We start from the raw sequence: 16472 nt of genomic DNA on the forward strand, positions 1-16472 counted from the left end.
CTTGAAGGTGATCTTCTTTCCAAAGTAGATGGGCTGTGTCTTTGGAAGAGATGCTTCACATCAGTTTGTCTCTCAGTATGGCTTCCCCAGTTAGTGTCTCCACCAGTTTGGCTTTATTGAAAATGGCGTGTCAAGATATTTTATTTACATATACTGTAAGAGTAACTTAACAGAACTTCATAACCTGATCTTTTTACTAACCCTAAAATCAACCAATCATTGTCACTGTCATTGTTCACTATTTCTTCCTGTTATTTCATCAAAGTCTGTTTATATGGTTGTAGTTTACATTTCTATGATCACTTGTCATATTTGTCTAATGAAAGAGTGACTGTGAACTCAATGCCTGACATGGAAAATTTAATAGTCTTTCTATGGATATCTAGAGGCTTAGATCACTCCATAGACACACAAATACTTTTTTTTCGTGTTTTGAGAGCTTTTTTTGCTATAGGGCACGTGCAATTGCCAGACAGACAGAGAGAGACAGAAAGTGAGAAATCGCCCCCCAGGGGGGATGGCCATGCCGCAATCCCTTCTCTTGGGATCTTGGGCATGCACGCACACGCACCCAGCGTGAGTTTAAGCCACCGGGTCCGGGCCACAAATTGTGATCGACTACGTGGGAGTCCAGCGACATAGCCGTTACACTAACTGCTGGTCCCCACAAATACTTTTGAAAAGAGACATTAGAGCCTACATTGAGCTGGGCCTGTTCTTGAGGGGATACAATGATCTGATAGGACCTTTTCTTCAGTCCAAACCCAGTGGCCTTAACCTCTTACCTTTTGTTTTTCCTTTCACTGATTGTGTGTTGAGATAATGAGGTATTAAGAGTTGCAATAGTGGGTTCTTTCTGAGCATGGTATGCCATGCTATTGTTTTGCCTTTGTTTTGTTTTCAGCCTAAAATACTATGCATTAAATGGATCATGGTGCAGAATATTGGCTCTCATATCCAGTTCCCTCATCTCCCTGATTTTCCTCCTTCCTCTGCTGCAGGCTCTGCCTATCTCTTACATGCAAAGGCTCTCATTTTCTGCTTTTCTTTTCCATTCCTAAAATTCCCTATGAGAAATTTCATCCACTCCCTTGACTTGTTCCATGTTCATACTTATATTGATGACTTTTAAATCCATAATTCTGGGGGGATTGAAGGGGTTCAGTCACAACTTTTTCTCTTCAGTATTTTTTTTTTCTGAATGAAAAAGAAAAAAACAAAGAAAAAAGACGATCTTCAGTATAGCTAAGGAAAAACTCAGTAATATTTCTGGTAAAGCCGAAATACTGAAGGACCTTGGTCCTGAGTCTAATGGGCAGTCCATTTTTCTCACCTTGAATTAAATTTACTCACCCAGCTCTACATGGTGCAGAGACCTCATGCATCCCCACTGTGCAGAAGACCCATCCTGGCAAGAGCCTAAAGATAAAATACAAAAAGTGGTAAGTGTGGCACAACTGGACCAATTTCAGAAAGAAAGGACCAAGAGAAGAGAGAGAGAGAGGAGGGAAAGGGGGGAGAAAGAGAAGGAAGCGTCTGAACTACACTTACTAGGTTCTCATTTCTCCATCACAGCTATGGGGAAGAATGATTGAAGAAATGGCTGGATGTGCCCTTCTAATACCATCCCCTCAAAAAATGAAAGACCTTTCATCTTGAGAGAGGGTGAGGAACATGAGGAGCTAAGTTCTCTTTAAGGAAACGCCCTCAATCAGTCTTACACATGTCGTGCATCACACTTCCACATATCTACAGACAGTACCATGTGTTTGCCTCACACATGATTCAAGCCAAGCATATCCAAAATTGAAAACATTTTCTGAGCCTGTTTTTTCCATAAGTAAGTGCTACATATTTTGGCAGTTTTCTCTTTCTCATTCTTTTCTCCCAATTCAAGTACAAAACAACATTCTTGACTATCACTTAAATGCCAATCATTAAAACTGGATTATTTCCTGGTTACTGTATTACATTCTTTTCATGCACTATCTTGACCATTTTTCCCCACCACTCTGTAGGGTGAATAGCATAATCTCCATGTTTTGAATGAGAAACTGGAGAATTAGAAAGTAGCCTAGAGGAGGGAGCTGGATCCACATGACCACAGCTCAGCCCAGGGGGCTTGAAAAACACACCAGCCCTATGTAAGTTCATCCTCCAAACCTTAATAGGATGAGGAAATGGAGAAGGAAGTACAGCATGACCATGTGCATTCAAGGGTGCTTTCTCCTACTTCCTCTTTCTCTGTCTGTCTCTTTGTCTCTCTTTAGTGAACACACATGCCTTCTAGCAATTTAAAGCCATGGAGAGCAACTCTGGACACCAGAGACACTGTGGAAGGAGGATGGGAGATGGCAGAGGGTGAGAGAGAGGGAATCAGGGGGAAAAGAAAGAAATAAAACAGTGAAAAAACACAAAATGGAAAATTATCTATTGAAGGTAATAGGTGTGGTGATATCTTTGGACCAATATTCAGTGTATTCTGAATGGGAAAATTCATTGTGTATGCTGTAATGATATACAGGAAATGAATGTAAAATAAAGGAAGAAAAGGAGAGAAAGAAAGGTTAATTATGCTGCTGAAGTAACATGCTTCTCAAAATCATGATCTCTTGATCAGCGTGGACAGTCACCACTGAACACCTGTGTCTTTTTAACCAGTTGCTATTCTTTCTTAACTTTTACCTGGAGACTACTGCAATCACCCAGAAGATGAATTTTCTAACTTCAGACTTGACTCCTTACAAGTCTTGCTCCACAAACACTGTCCCCATAGTTCCGTTTGTAAAATGCAAATCAGACCAAGTAAAATTTCTGCTGTAACAATTGCAGACTTCCTGTCATGATGTAGCTGCTGCCTGCCTGTCGGATATGGTTTTCTATCCTCCCATACACATCCTAGGTTCTTCGATGCTGAACTAATTGTCATTCCCATGAAATGCTAGGTTCATTCCTGCCTCTTTACAGTTTGTGTATGTCATTTCTTTCTTCTGACTAAAATACAATTATTTCACCTACCCCAACTCAGCCTCTGCCTGTCAGATATGGTTTTCTATCCTCCCATACACATCCGAGGTTCTGCTGATGCTGAACTAATTGTCATTCCCATGAAATGCTAGGTTCATTCCTGCCTCTTTACAGTTTGTGTATGTCATTTCTTTCTTCTGACTAAAATACAATTATTTCACCTACCCCAACTCAGCCTTTGAAAGGCAAACTCAATTTAATTATGAGTTTAAATTTTACCTCTTAGAAGAAATCTTCCTTAAGCCAGTTTCAACACATACCTATGTGGTTGCAGGCATCTCAGTGCACTGCATTATAATTGCTATGCAGCAGGTCTGTCTGATTATGAAAGTCTTGGATGGCACAGAGAATCTTTTTCTTTGTGTGTCCTCATGTCCAGTACAGTAATTGACACATAATACGTGCTCAATATATCATGTTCTTCAATTGAATAAGAGCAACTAAAATCTCCAGAACAACACTTATGCCACTTCTCTTGGAAAGAGAGCACAATATGGCATTCTACCTACCAACATTCTCTACGTGACATTGTGGGCTGAGGAGCAGTAGACATTCACAGAAAGGAGAAATACCTTACTCTCTTGCTTAGGCAAGGAATTCTCCAAAAAAGAAAAAAGAGAATTACCTTACAGAGCAAATTCTTTTTGTTTCTATAAAAAGAAGAAAATTGTAAACAAGTGCAAGTACATGCAATTATTGAATTTTTTTCTATATTATGAAGAGGATTAAAAAAGGTGCCAATTTGCCTTATAAGTATATGAGGACTTGTGGGCAGATTTGTAGGGAGCCATAAAGAATATAATCATTAGAAAGTAAAAATTTATAAAGGGTTATGGTGCAATCAGAATGACACAAAGCATAACCCCAGGACAAAGAGAAAAGATGTAGGAAAGGCATTAAATTTATGAAGCTATAGACGTTGCTCCTTTAACCTTCAAAAGATATTGTAAAGTCAATAGGAATTGAGGTTCAGAGTTTTGCATAATGACTGAAGTCAAATGTCTGGGTAAGTGTTTTCCAGACTAACTTGAAATTCTATGTCCTTTCTAACTCACTAACTGGACATAAGCTAGTACCCCTTATCTCATAACAGTCTGAAGACTTTTGACTTTATGTTTGATAGAAGATACACACTATGACCTATTTAAGCCAAATGTCAAATTTTAACTTACACAACTGTGCACATACCTCAAACAATTAACAGATAGCCCTCAGTGGCTGACATATTCATGCCTTGAGCATTTATGCCAGATCAATAAATTCAAACTTCACTATAACTGAATAATAAAGCAAAATTCAGAAACTAGAGTACAGACTAGACTAACCTGGAATTTTAAGTTCTTCACAATTCTCATTCTAAAGTTGTTCTAGGTTCACCATTCTTGGTTCATTTAGAATCACAGGAAAAAAAATTTCTTTTTGAGAGGTTTTTGCTATAGGGCGTGTATGCTCGCCAGACAGAGAGAGAGAGAGAGAGACAGAAAGTGAGAAATCACCCCCAGGGAGGATGGCCACGCCGCAATCCCTTCTCCATTCTCCTCTCAGGATTTTGGGCATGCACGCATACACGCCTGGCATGAGTTTTAAGCCACTGGGTCCAGGACTCAAACCACAGTTAACTACATGGGAGTCCAGCGACATAGCCATTATGCCAACTTCTGGTCCCACAGAAATATTTTTAAATTAGAGATCTTTGGAGGTAAACTCAAGTTTGGGATTTAATGGTTGTGATCATTCAAAATCAAACTAAGAGAACTATAATATTTGTTAGACTAATATGGAAATATATTTGTCACAATTATAGGTTAATTTATGCAACCACAGTTAACTACGTGGGAGTCCAGCGACATAGCCATTATGCCAACTTCTGGTCCCACAGAAATATTTTTAAATTAGAGATCTTTGGAGGTAAACTCAAGTTTGGGATTTAATGGTTGTGATCATTCAAAATCAAACTAAGAGAACTATAATATTTGTTAGACTAATATGGAAATATATTTGTCACAATTATAGGTTAATTTATGCTATAATTCATTAAAAACATAATAAACAAATGCTTTATGGCGTTAGTCTGTCTCTGACTTTTTCAGTAAGATGTTAATAATCAAAAATAAATCTGCTTGCTTAACAACAAAATAAAATGTTACAGTGCCCTTTGATAATAATAGGGAAAAAAATAGCAGAAATCCTATTACTCTTTATTGTCACACAAATTTTCCTTATATACATAAAGAAATCTATACAATCTTTATCCATATATTTTATTCCAGTTTTTAGAATGCTTTCCTTACAAACACACATGCTCAAAGAAATAAACATGGTGTTTGTAATCTGGAGACACTAACTAGAAGTTATTTGATTGTTGTCTGTCAGTTTAGCAGCAGCGATGAAGACAAATGAAGGCTTTCTATTCATTTCTGTTCATTTCCTAGCTTTGTTGATCTTAAAGAAAATTTGTGATGAACTGTTCTTCACCACTTCTCTTCAGTGATCTTCCTATCCACTGGATAGAGATTATTACCAGGTATATTGGTATTTCTCAGCAAAGGACATGGTCCAGGCCAAGCCCATCCATCATCATTATTTAGAACCAGCTTACAGAACAAACTTGCAAATGAATCTTAACACTTTTAGGCCCAAGTAAGTTCTTTTTTTTTTTTTTTCTATCCATCTTTTTATAGACAAAAGAATAGGTGATAGAAGAAGATAGAAGAAGTCATAACTTCTAGAAGCAACAACTTTTCTGAAATAATGTGTAACAAGTCAGCCAATTTTCTAAGAGAAGAGTATCCCTCAATGAACAGTCTTATCCTTTGACCAGGAGTTTTCTGTACAATATCCTATGAAATAGGGGTAAGAAAAAAGAATAAAGACATTGATTTAGATTTATTTATTTATTTATTTATTTTTAGAGAGGTTTTTGCTATAGGGTGCGTGTGCTCACCAGAAAGACAGCAAGAGACAGAAGACAGAAAGCGAGCAATCACTCCCTGGGGGGATGGTCACACTGCATTCCCTTCTACTTAATTCTCCCCTTGGGATCTTGAGCACACACACACACGCCCAGTGTGAGTTTAAGCCACCAGGTCCAGGACTCTAACCATTGTCGGCTACATGGGAATCCAGCGACATAGCCATTATGCCAATTGCTGGTCCCAAGAAGTTCTATTAGCAAGGTACTTTTTGTTTGTTTATGATGTAAAATTTTTCTTTTTTTATTAATTAACTTATTTTTAAATTTTTTTCATATACATTCAATCACATTGTTCAGCTTACAAAGGGAACATTTCAATATGTGAACATTTCTCCCCAGTCCAGTTGATCAAAATATCTTCAACAGATAACACCATACCTCCCCATCCCGTCAATGCTCTATCTCCATATTCCTCCTCCAAATGTCCTTCCCCAGGCCCCTCTCCTCCACACACACCACATCTGGCATTCACACCCATCTCTTGTGTTTGTATATCTTAACTAATCTATTTTTTTGTTGAAATTATATTTCTGGCAGATTACTTCATTTCATTAATCAAGAGTAGTAGCATTTCTTATTGTACAAGGTATATTCTAAATTCTAAGTATGAATACATGTAACAATTTCCAGGAATTTTTTTTTTATGTTAAAACCTTCTTTATTTGACTTCTCAGTTTCTAAATAACTCTCTGAAATGATTCCAAATTTATGGCAGTGAAAATAGGTGCTTTTAAACAAATTAGTTTTTCTAAGGTGCAGTAGAAACTGTTTCTGCTGATTTAGAATTTTGACTTTGTAGATAGATACACAGGATTTACAGATTTCATTAATAAATAGTTTAATTTTGCTCCATACACAGTTTTTAAATGTACCTTATATGAAATAATCAAATTGTGACTTGTGTGATTTTTTTGACAATGAAAAAAGGCCATATCTACTAGAATATTAGTTGCTTTTATTGTCAAAAGAGTCAGTTGAATTCTTAAAATGAAGTTTCCGTTTATCAATAGTTGTATAAATGGGTTCTTTAAGAATCTTCTTTTACCAACTCAAGGGATTCCCTCCCCTTTCTCAAGGTTAGAGTCTTTAAATACCATTACATGGTCTGAATTTTTAAACTCTGGGAATTCCTATAATTTCTCAACTTTCAACTTTCTTGATTTCTATCATTTTCCTTGTTTCATTTCTCACATAAAACAATCTATTTCAAAAGGATGCTCTGCCTAGATTTTGATGCAACTTCTCTTCAGGAAACATTTACTAATGCTGATTGACATTTTCTGTACTTCCCTTTTCCTCAATTTCCTCAATCACATACTTGAATTTCTCTTTCAATTTAATATATGATCCCTGCTTTTGTAAGTGCATAGGTATCATAATTTAGTCTTCTGTATCTTAGGCACTTAATTGCTGTCAATGGAATAGCAGGCAGACCCTTAAAGCAAAATAGTAGCTACAGTTACATTTTCTTAGCTCTTCAGAGTACTATGGGTCAAGTGGTCTCAATAGCTACTGACAGGAGTCTAAATTGTTCAACTTTTTAAGAGGACGTTTCGGCAAATATACATCAAAGCCTTGAAACATTGGTATACATTGCCTGTGTGATTATACTTATGATAAGCCATTTTGCAATATAATTTGTAATTCCAAAACATGTTTTAGTACATCTATGCTCTTAGTAGTACTATTTATAAGTGTGGTCTAATTAATCCCAGCAGGCAAATAATAAAAGACATCCTACAATGAAAGGACACAATATAATCCAACCAATAAATGTTTAGAATAAAAATTACATCTTTGAGAAGATCCCGTGTAAATATTAATGTTGAGTTCAGTGGAAGAGTATAAAATTAATTAATTACTAACACATGAACCTTTACAAAGTATACATATGTCAAGAGTTAGATGAAATACCTAAGAATAAATAGCTGTGTCTCTCGGTAGTGATAGTCACGTTGTACTTTCACTCTTCGTAAATTTCTGTATATTACAAATATTCAGCAACACTAAAGTACAAGATCTAATTTTCAATTTTAAAAGTGGATAAACATTGCCAGAAGTGGTTTCAAGTATAGTGAGAAAAGTTTTGTTTTGGTTTACAAACAAAAACATTTGCAAAACTCTTATTTCTTATTATACAAAGAAAATTCTCATCTCTCCCTCTGGATTTTAGTTAAGGCTGGAAATGAAATCCACTGGGTAGGTTGAAAATCCTCAAATTTAAAGAAAAGCAAGTATTCTCTGAGAGATGTTTATGTCATTATGCTCATAATTATAATGACACTTAGTACAAAAATTGCTAAAAGTACTCTAAGCAAATGGCTGGATTTGCTTTGGAAAAGCTTTACGTAAATATGTAATGTGCCCTCATAAGCATTTCATTATATAGTCTGCCTCCACGTTTATTTATCATCTTTGCTTCCCCCCCCCCTTTTTTTTTCTTTTTAAACGCCTCACTATGTACTTGGCATACTCATTACATTATGCCATATGCAACCAATTTCTGAATAAACTATATTAACAAAATAATTAGCCAAAACTTGTTAAACTTAGATTTTAGTAAGTGTAATCTTTTCCCCTCCCAGAATTCTGGAATAATTATTTTTAAAGAGTTTTTTTTTTTTTTGTATCATTTCCCTATTGCTACTAATTATATAAATTTGCGATCATCACCACAATATATCTAAACAGCCACTTTCTTTTTCTATGTTTATTTATTTAACAAATATTTATTTAATAAATAAGAAAGAGAGAGAGATAGGGAGAGATAGCACACAGATTTTGGCAGTCCAATTCACTTCCAGACAGACCTGTATCATGGACAAACATGCTCATTGTTCTGAGGGATGTTTCCAGACTAGAACAGGTAACCTTCCCATTTGGGATTGCCTTGAGAATCTAGCGTTCTAACACTGTGCCACCATCTGGCCCCTCTCATCGTATTACACTTTCTATCTCTATTCTTGGCTATACTTTTCTCCACATAAATATATGTTATTGGAAATCAAGGGGAGAAAGAAAGAAGTAAAACATTTAAGGTACACAAAAATGGAAAACTATCTATAGATGATGACATGTATGATCATATCTTTAACTGGACTAATATGTAGTGTATTCATGCTGGAAAAAATCATTTTATAAGCTGTAATGTAACACAGTGATTGAGTGTATAAAATAGAATTTAAATAAGTAAATGCTATGTAAGATAATACATATTTTAAAATACAATGTTATTTACTTCTATGTTTCATTCATTGTTAGTTTCCCACACCAGAAAGCTAACATTTTTTTTATTTTATTTTTTATGTTTTTGCAATAGGGCGCACACACTTGCAGAGACAGTGAGAGGGAATGTAAGAAATTGCCCCCTAGAGGGGTTAGCCATGCTACAGTCCCTTTATATCCATTCTCCTCCTGAGATTTTAGGCACGCACACACATGCACCTGGCATGATCTTCAAGTTTATGGAACTGGGACTTGAACCATCAACTATGCGCAAGTCTATGGGTCTGGGACTTGAACCATCAACTATGCGCAAGTCCAGCATCATAACCACTACGCCACCCGCTGGTCCCAAAAATCAATTTTTTTGAAGGCAGAATTTTTTTTTCCCAGTTTTCTTCATCGCTTTATCCCTAAAACAATGCCTGGTACATACTAGCACCTAAAGGCATATGTAGTAATGTGAAAATAAGATATTTAAAGTTATTCTTTAAAAGTTCTTTTTACTATTTTCCTGGAGTATAAATGTTTATAAAGAGAAGTTAAACATATCTATACAAAGATATCTACACTGACATTCATGGCAACGTTATTAATAATAACCAATGAGTGGAAATAATTCAAATGATCAACTTGTGAATCAATAAATTAGGAATCATATTTTCATAAAATAGATTACTATTCAGCATTTAAAATAAATGAACTATTGATATATGTTACAATGTGCAAAAATCAGAAAACATTATTTAATTGAAGGAAACCAAGCTAACTTTGAGGTGCAGTAGTAAAGAGCAGCTCAAAGGAAGCTGGATCCCACATAGTGGCCACTCAGCCTCAAATGTGAATAAGTATCCAAGACTGGGTGAGCTGGAGGACTGGAGAAAAGGGACTGTGGTGTGACCAGGCCTGTGGAGAGTGCTCCTTTCTCTGTTTCTCTTTCTCTCTAATATGCACACACCCAACCTATTGTATATGAAAAAAAAAAAAGAAAAGAAAAGAAAAAGAAAAACTGTAAGTGAAAGAAGCTAAAGATCATATTTTATTTATTCAGAAAAAATCTACAGAGGCAAATGAAAAGAGATGGAACGTAGATCGAGGGTTCAAGAGCTATGATATGAAAGATGTTAATTGAAAATGCAAGCAAGAGAACATTTGGGGCTGAAAAAAATGCAAAAAATACTAACAAGCTAGATGGTGGTGACAGATACAGAAATCTATAAATTCGCTCAAATTTTTTCATTGAATACTTATAATGGATGAACTTTATGATATGTAAATAATACTGTAATAAAATTGTTCTTAAAGTATATCCATATAGGGAACCAGCAATTAGCGTAATGGCTATGTCGCTGGACTCCCATGTAGTCGACCATGGTTCGTGTCCTGGACCCGGTGGCTTGGAACTCATGCCAGGCGCGTGTGCTTGCATGCCCAAGATCCTGAGAGGAGAATGGAGGAGAAGGGATTACGGCATGACCATCCCCCCTGGGGGGTGATTTCTTGCTTTCTGTCTGTCTGGTGAGTGCACGCACCCTATAGCAAAAACTTCTCCAAAAAAAGAAAAGAAAAGAAAAGAAAAAGTATATCCATATTAAAAATGCATATTCCAGATTGCATCTAAAGATATTTTATGTCAAAGCTTTGGAGTATATTTTGAAATCTGCATTTCTTTTTTTTTTTTTTTTTTTGACAAAAGCTTACCAGGTAATTCTGATGCAAGGGGCCCTCAAACTATGCTTTGACAGACATTGGTCCAGAGCTGGCCAATCATATTTGATTTCATATCTAAATGAGGTTGTGGAAGACTCAAAAATATCAATGTATTTTGTAATGCATATTCTCTAAAGCATATATGGTTTAGGAGGGGAAAATAATTGTACTGTGATGTATTTGTATCTTGAAACCTGAGAGCTGTTGGCTACATAGCAGAATCTCAGCTGCCTCAGCCTGGATAAGACCTCTTACTGGTACTGACGATACAGGACACAGTGACTTCTCCACAGAAGTGGCACACCTTTCAATGATAGAAGAAACTGCACTTAAAATTTGCCTCTTGAGTAACTGCGAGACAAGATTTAAGGAGTTACATAAGCTATTTAACAAATAGCAGCCTCAGTGATCAGAATGAAACACAGAGGAGAATAAGTAGAATGAGACAAAAGGAGACATTTCTTTTTTAACCATTCTCCCAAATGGAGCTCACAAAGATCCTTACTGCAAATACTTAGCATTATTATCAATATCAAGTTGTTATATTACTAGTAGATTATCATATATATTTTTTCATCGGAATTGTTCAATTAACTGAACATTTTACTCTCTACCATAATTTAAGTCATTAGTAAGTCTTTTTATTGCCCTGTTAAAAATTCAAATTAAATAGATCTTTTGAGTTTGTATAAAAAAAATTTACTTAAGCAGTCATACAAAAAAAAATCTACAATTTTACAAAAATAGATTTTTTAAAAGCACACATTAAATACACATATAAGAACAGTTTACTGTGGGGAAAGGTGTAGGATACTGTGAATGTGATATGAAATTAATGTGTATGTTTGCATATATACATACATACATAAAACACACCTCTGCACATATCTATATGTAAATGCACAGATAAATAAACAAAAAGTGAATGAGAGTAATTTCACAAACTAATTTTAATGAAGTGCAATGGCCTGAAGAAGTAAAGAAGGAGAGAAGAAGAAAAGACTGGAGCAGAAACAGATACATCCCCTCTCAATGACAATTAAGATTCGTGAGTTTAGATTTGGGAGATCTAACAGAAAATAATTTTAGATAATTGCATCCTAGCCAGGTTTATTCCTCTAGAAATTTGACACAGAGCATCTATTTAAAGAGCTCTTTCAAAGCAAATGCAGTCCTTGGAACATGATTGCCTGACATAGTTGAGAGACTGCGATAAGTGCTATACTATCACCATGCATTGAAGAATTGCAGAACTTCCTACAAACCACTGGTTTACATCCCAAAAAATGTATTTTAGGGTCTGGTCATTACTTCTCAACACATGGTCCTAGAGACCACCTACAAAGAACTCTGATTTGCTCACTACATTTCTATATTTTTTTTAAGAAAGTTTTTTTTTTTTGTTTGTTTGTTTTGTTTTGTTTGCTATAGGGCATGTCTAGTTTCCAGAGAGATAGAGAGACAGAAAGTGAGAAATCACCTTTCAGGGGCATGGCCATTCCACAGTCCCTTCTCCTCCATTCTCCTCTCGAGATTTTGGGCATGCAGGCACACACACCCAGCGTGAATTTTAAGCTGCCTTGTCTGGGACTCAAACTGCAGTTAACTACATGAGTCCAGCAATGTAACCATTACACCATCTGCTGGTCCCAAATTTCTATATTCTTCAGTTGCAAACCAAATAGACTAAATCAAAATCTCAGGGCTGATACCTAGAAATTTAGAGTTTTAAATACCGTTAGGAGTTTTGAAGAACATTAATTTGAGAACCCTCTAAATGAAAAAGATAACAGTATGATTCTGCTATGTGAGTAGAATTCAGGTTCATGTACTGAGTTTTATTTTAATTTTAGCAGACTGAATAATGCCCATGGAGAAATTATCGGTATTCCAAATCTTGGAACCTGCAAATGTTACCTTTTAAGGAAAAAGGGTCTTCACAAATGTAATTAAGTATGTCTAGGTGGAGTTATTATTGTAAATTATCCAGGCAGTTGCTAAATGGGTCCTTATAAAAGAGTAGTAAAGGAGATTTTTTTTTTTTTATAGATACACAAAGAGGAGAAGCAGTATGAAGGTGGAACAGAGAGAGATTTAAAGATGCTGGTCTCAAAGACTGGAATGATGTGGCCACAAGTCTCGAAATGCTGGCAGCCAGAGGAAGCTGGGAAAAGCAGATCCTCCCCCAAAAGAGGAACTACCTTGATTTTAGTTCAGTCAAAATTATTTCAGAGTTCTGGTATCAAAGGACTATCAAAACACAAATTTGTATTGCTTTAAGCCATCAGCTTTGCAGTAATTTGTTAGAACTGATACAGGAAATAAATACAATCTTATGGGACAATGAACCAATTAAGCAATAGGTAAATTGAATTAATTCTACTTTCCTTTACTTGATTAAAAGAAAAACTGCCCAACTTATTAGATTGTCTTTGGAAGCTTTGGGCAGAGATCAGAATGAAGGCAGTCGTAATAGAAAAACCAATAAAAATTGCTTACTGCACTTTCAGAAAGGGCCAGTCAAATTGAGTTAATATACGCATATGCCATTCATTCCCTTATTGGATCTTTGAATCATTGTTCTTGTTAGATTCAAGACAGCAAAATGGAAAGACAAGTTGTAGCAGGAAGAAGGATAAAAGGGATGGATATAGCAAGTTCCATAATGAGTTGGGAAAGACCACAAAATCACAATGTCTGAAAAAACTAAGTGGTACTAGAGATCCTAAAATATATAAGATCTGGCCATGCATTCATTTATTCATTCATTTAACTACCCATAAATTGATAGTCATTGAACATGCATTTAGAACACTGTAGGAGAAACACTAATGACATCATAGCAAAGAAGGTAGCTATGGTCTCTGTTTTCATGAAACTTAAATTTTAGAAGAAGGACAGGATGCATTCAATTATAAATGAGTAACTTCTGTGGGCAGGGCCCATACAATAAAACACTTCTTGATATACACATCACTCCTTGCTCTCTTATCCCATGAAAGGTTGTCTAACACTTTTATCCAAGGCTTGGGATTAAATTTGTCTCTCTCTCTCTCTCTTTTTTTTTTTTTCCTATTTTTCCACATAATAGATTGTTCTCTCCCTTGGGATTTCACCGTGCCCTAAACCAATTAATATGTCATGAGTTACACTCTCCTGTGTCTATTGTGTATGTATGCACGTGTATATGTAATTGTAGTGTTTTAAATGAGATCTTGCTATTGTCATTCTCCTGCCTTACTCTCATAAGTAGCCAATATTACAGGCATGTGCCACCATGGTCAGCCTTTTAGACTGGCTGGGGAATCAAACCTTGTCCTCTCATGGTGCCTCAGCCTCCTGCACAGTGGCCTCTAGAGCACACTATGGCTGGGCCTCTTTATTTCATATGCCTGACTCTTCCTATAAACTGTAAGCACTTCTCAATACTACCAAGGTACTGTTTCAGTATTAATCTTTGAATCTTCAGCAGGTAATATAAAGCATAGCTCAAAGAACACAATTAATAAATAATTGTGGAATAAATTAATGAATAAAGGATTTTTAAGGGTATAGGCAAAACTCTGCATAATGAAATGTGAAAATGAGCCCAGAATCAGGAGTTCCCAAGCAATCAGGAATCATAACTCAGATAATATTTATTGTAATTGAATCACAGACTCTAGCACTCTATAAGCACTGGCATGTGAATTGTGTTGATTCACTGTGAACTTTACTTGAAAGACTATGTATGTCCTCCAGCAGTGCCTTGTCCCTAGTAGGGACAGTATAATCAATGGTAATATTTACTATTGTGCTGGGTACTGAGACCGGTGAAATGAAGAGAGCACAGACCATGACTCAGCTGCTGAGCAACAACTGGGAGAGACAATTAAATAAGTGATTATGCATCTTATCTTGAAAAATATGAAAGTGGTAATAAGTAGCTAGAATTGAAAAGTAATTTAGAAAGTTCTTTAAATGAAACAGTATTTTTTGCTATTCCCAAGGATTTTGAAAGTTTTTTAATTTTAATTTTTTTATTTAAAAAGTTTCTATCAGTGTTTGATTTCACTAGAGAATGTTAGATTGTTTTCTCATTAGCATAGAGCTCTTTATATGTAGCCTGGGACAGACTTGATCAGTAAAACCATAGTAAGTAAACTACTTCTGAAAAACCAGAATGTAATATTACTTATTAAAGATAATACCTATAAAATGAAACTGTGTAAGCTATAACTCCTCTTGTCTGAGTTTTGGGAAGTCTGCCAACCACTTCTCTTGGCTGTGAGAGTTTCTTCCAGATGGCAGAATAAATTCTCTAGTGACAAAACAAATACCCAAATCCCTCATTACTTAATGTTTTTTGGCAATACATTCGTGTGTCTTGAATGAGCCACTTTCCACCCAGTCATTATAGGAAGAAATGTGGTGGTAGCATCTTTGAGCATTTTCTTCTCTTTTCACATTTGCTTAGTTTCAAAGAGAAAGAATACCTCTTTCTCTGTTCTTTTGCTTTCTTGAGCTAATTCTTTTTGTATTCCCAGTGGGGACAGAATTTGTATTGACATTATCAGTGCAATGTTTTAGTGTCTTCCTCAAGTTCTTACCATGGGAGAAAGATATGACTGACTTAAAAGTGGTAATAAGTAGCTAGAATTGAAAAGTAATTTAGAAAGTTCTTTAAATGAAACAGTATTTTTTGCTATTCCCAAGGATTTTGAAAGTTTTTTAATTTTAATTTTTTATTTAAAAAGTTTCTATCAGTGTTTGATTTCACTAGAGAATGTTAGATTGTTTTCTCATTAGCATAGAGCTCTTTATATGTAGCCTGGGACAGACTTGATCAGTAAAACCATAGTAAGTAAACTACTTCTGAAAAACCAGAATGTAATATTACTTATTAAAGATAATACCTATAAAATGAAACTGTGTAAGCTATAACTCCTCTTGTCTGAGTTTTGGGAAGTCTGCCAACCACTTCTCTTGGCTGTGAGAGTTTCTTCCAGATGGCAGAATAAATTCTCTAGTGACAAAACAAATACCCAAATCCCTCATTACTTAATGTTTTTTGGCAATACATTCGTGTGTCTTGAATGAGCCACTTTCCACCCAGTCATTATAGGAAGAAATGTGGTGGTAGCATCTTTGAGCATTTTCTTCTCTTTTCACATTTGCTTAGTTTCAAAGAGAAAGAATACCTCTTTCTCTGTTCTTTTGCTTTCTTGAGCTAATTCTTTTTGTATTCCCAGTGGGGACAGAATTTGTATTGACATTATCAGTGCAATGTTTTAGTGTCTTCCTCAAGTTCTTACCATGGGAGAAAGATATGACTGACTTAATTGGATGAGTAGGCAGAAACCCAGGTTATGTTTTCCATTAGATTGGCCGATGTTGAAAAAGCAATACTCATGCATGGAGCTTCCTCACATGCATACTCTTTTTCTCCTACTCTTGACCTCTCAGGTCTGTGTCCCATCATGATGGACTCATCGGACTGCATATCGAAGACCAGCAAAAAAAAAAAAAAAAAAAAAAAAAAAAAAGGAAGCAGCAGCAA

Source organism: Tupaia chinensis, unplaced genomic scaffold (assembly GCF_000334495.1).
Source record: "Tupaia chinensis unplaced genomic scaffold, TupChi_1.0 Scaffold000317_1, whole genome shotgun sequence".
Classification (NCBI taxonomy): domain Eukaryota; kingdom Metazoa; phylum Chordata; class Mammalia; order Scandentia; family Tupaiidae; genus Tupaia; species Tupaia belangeri.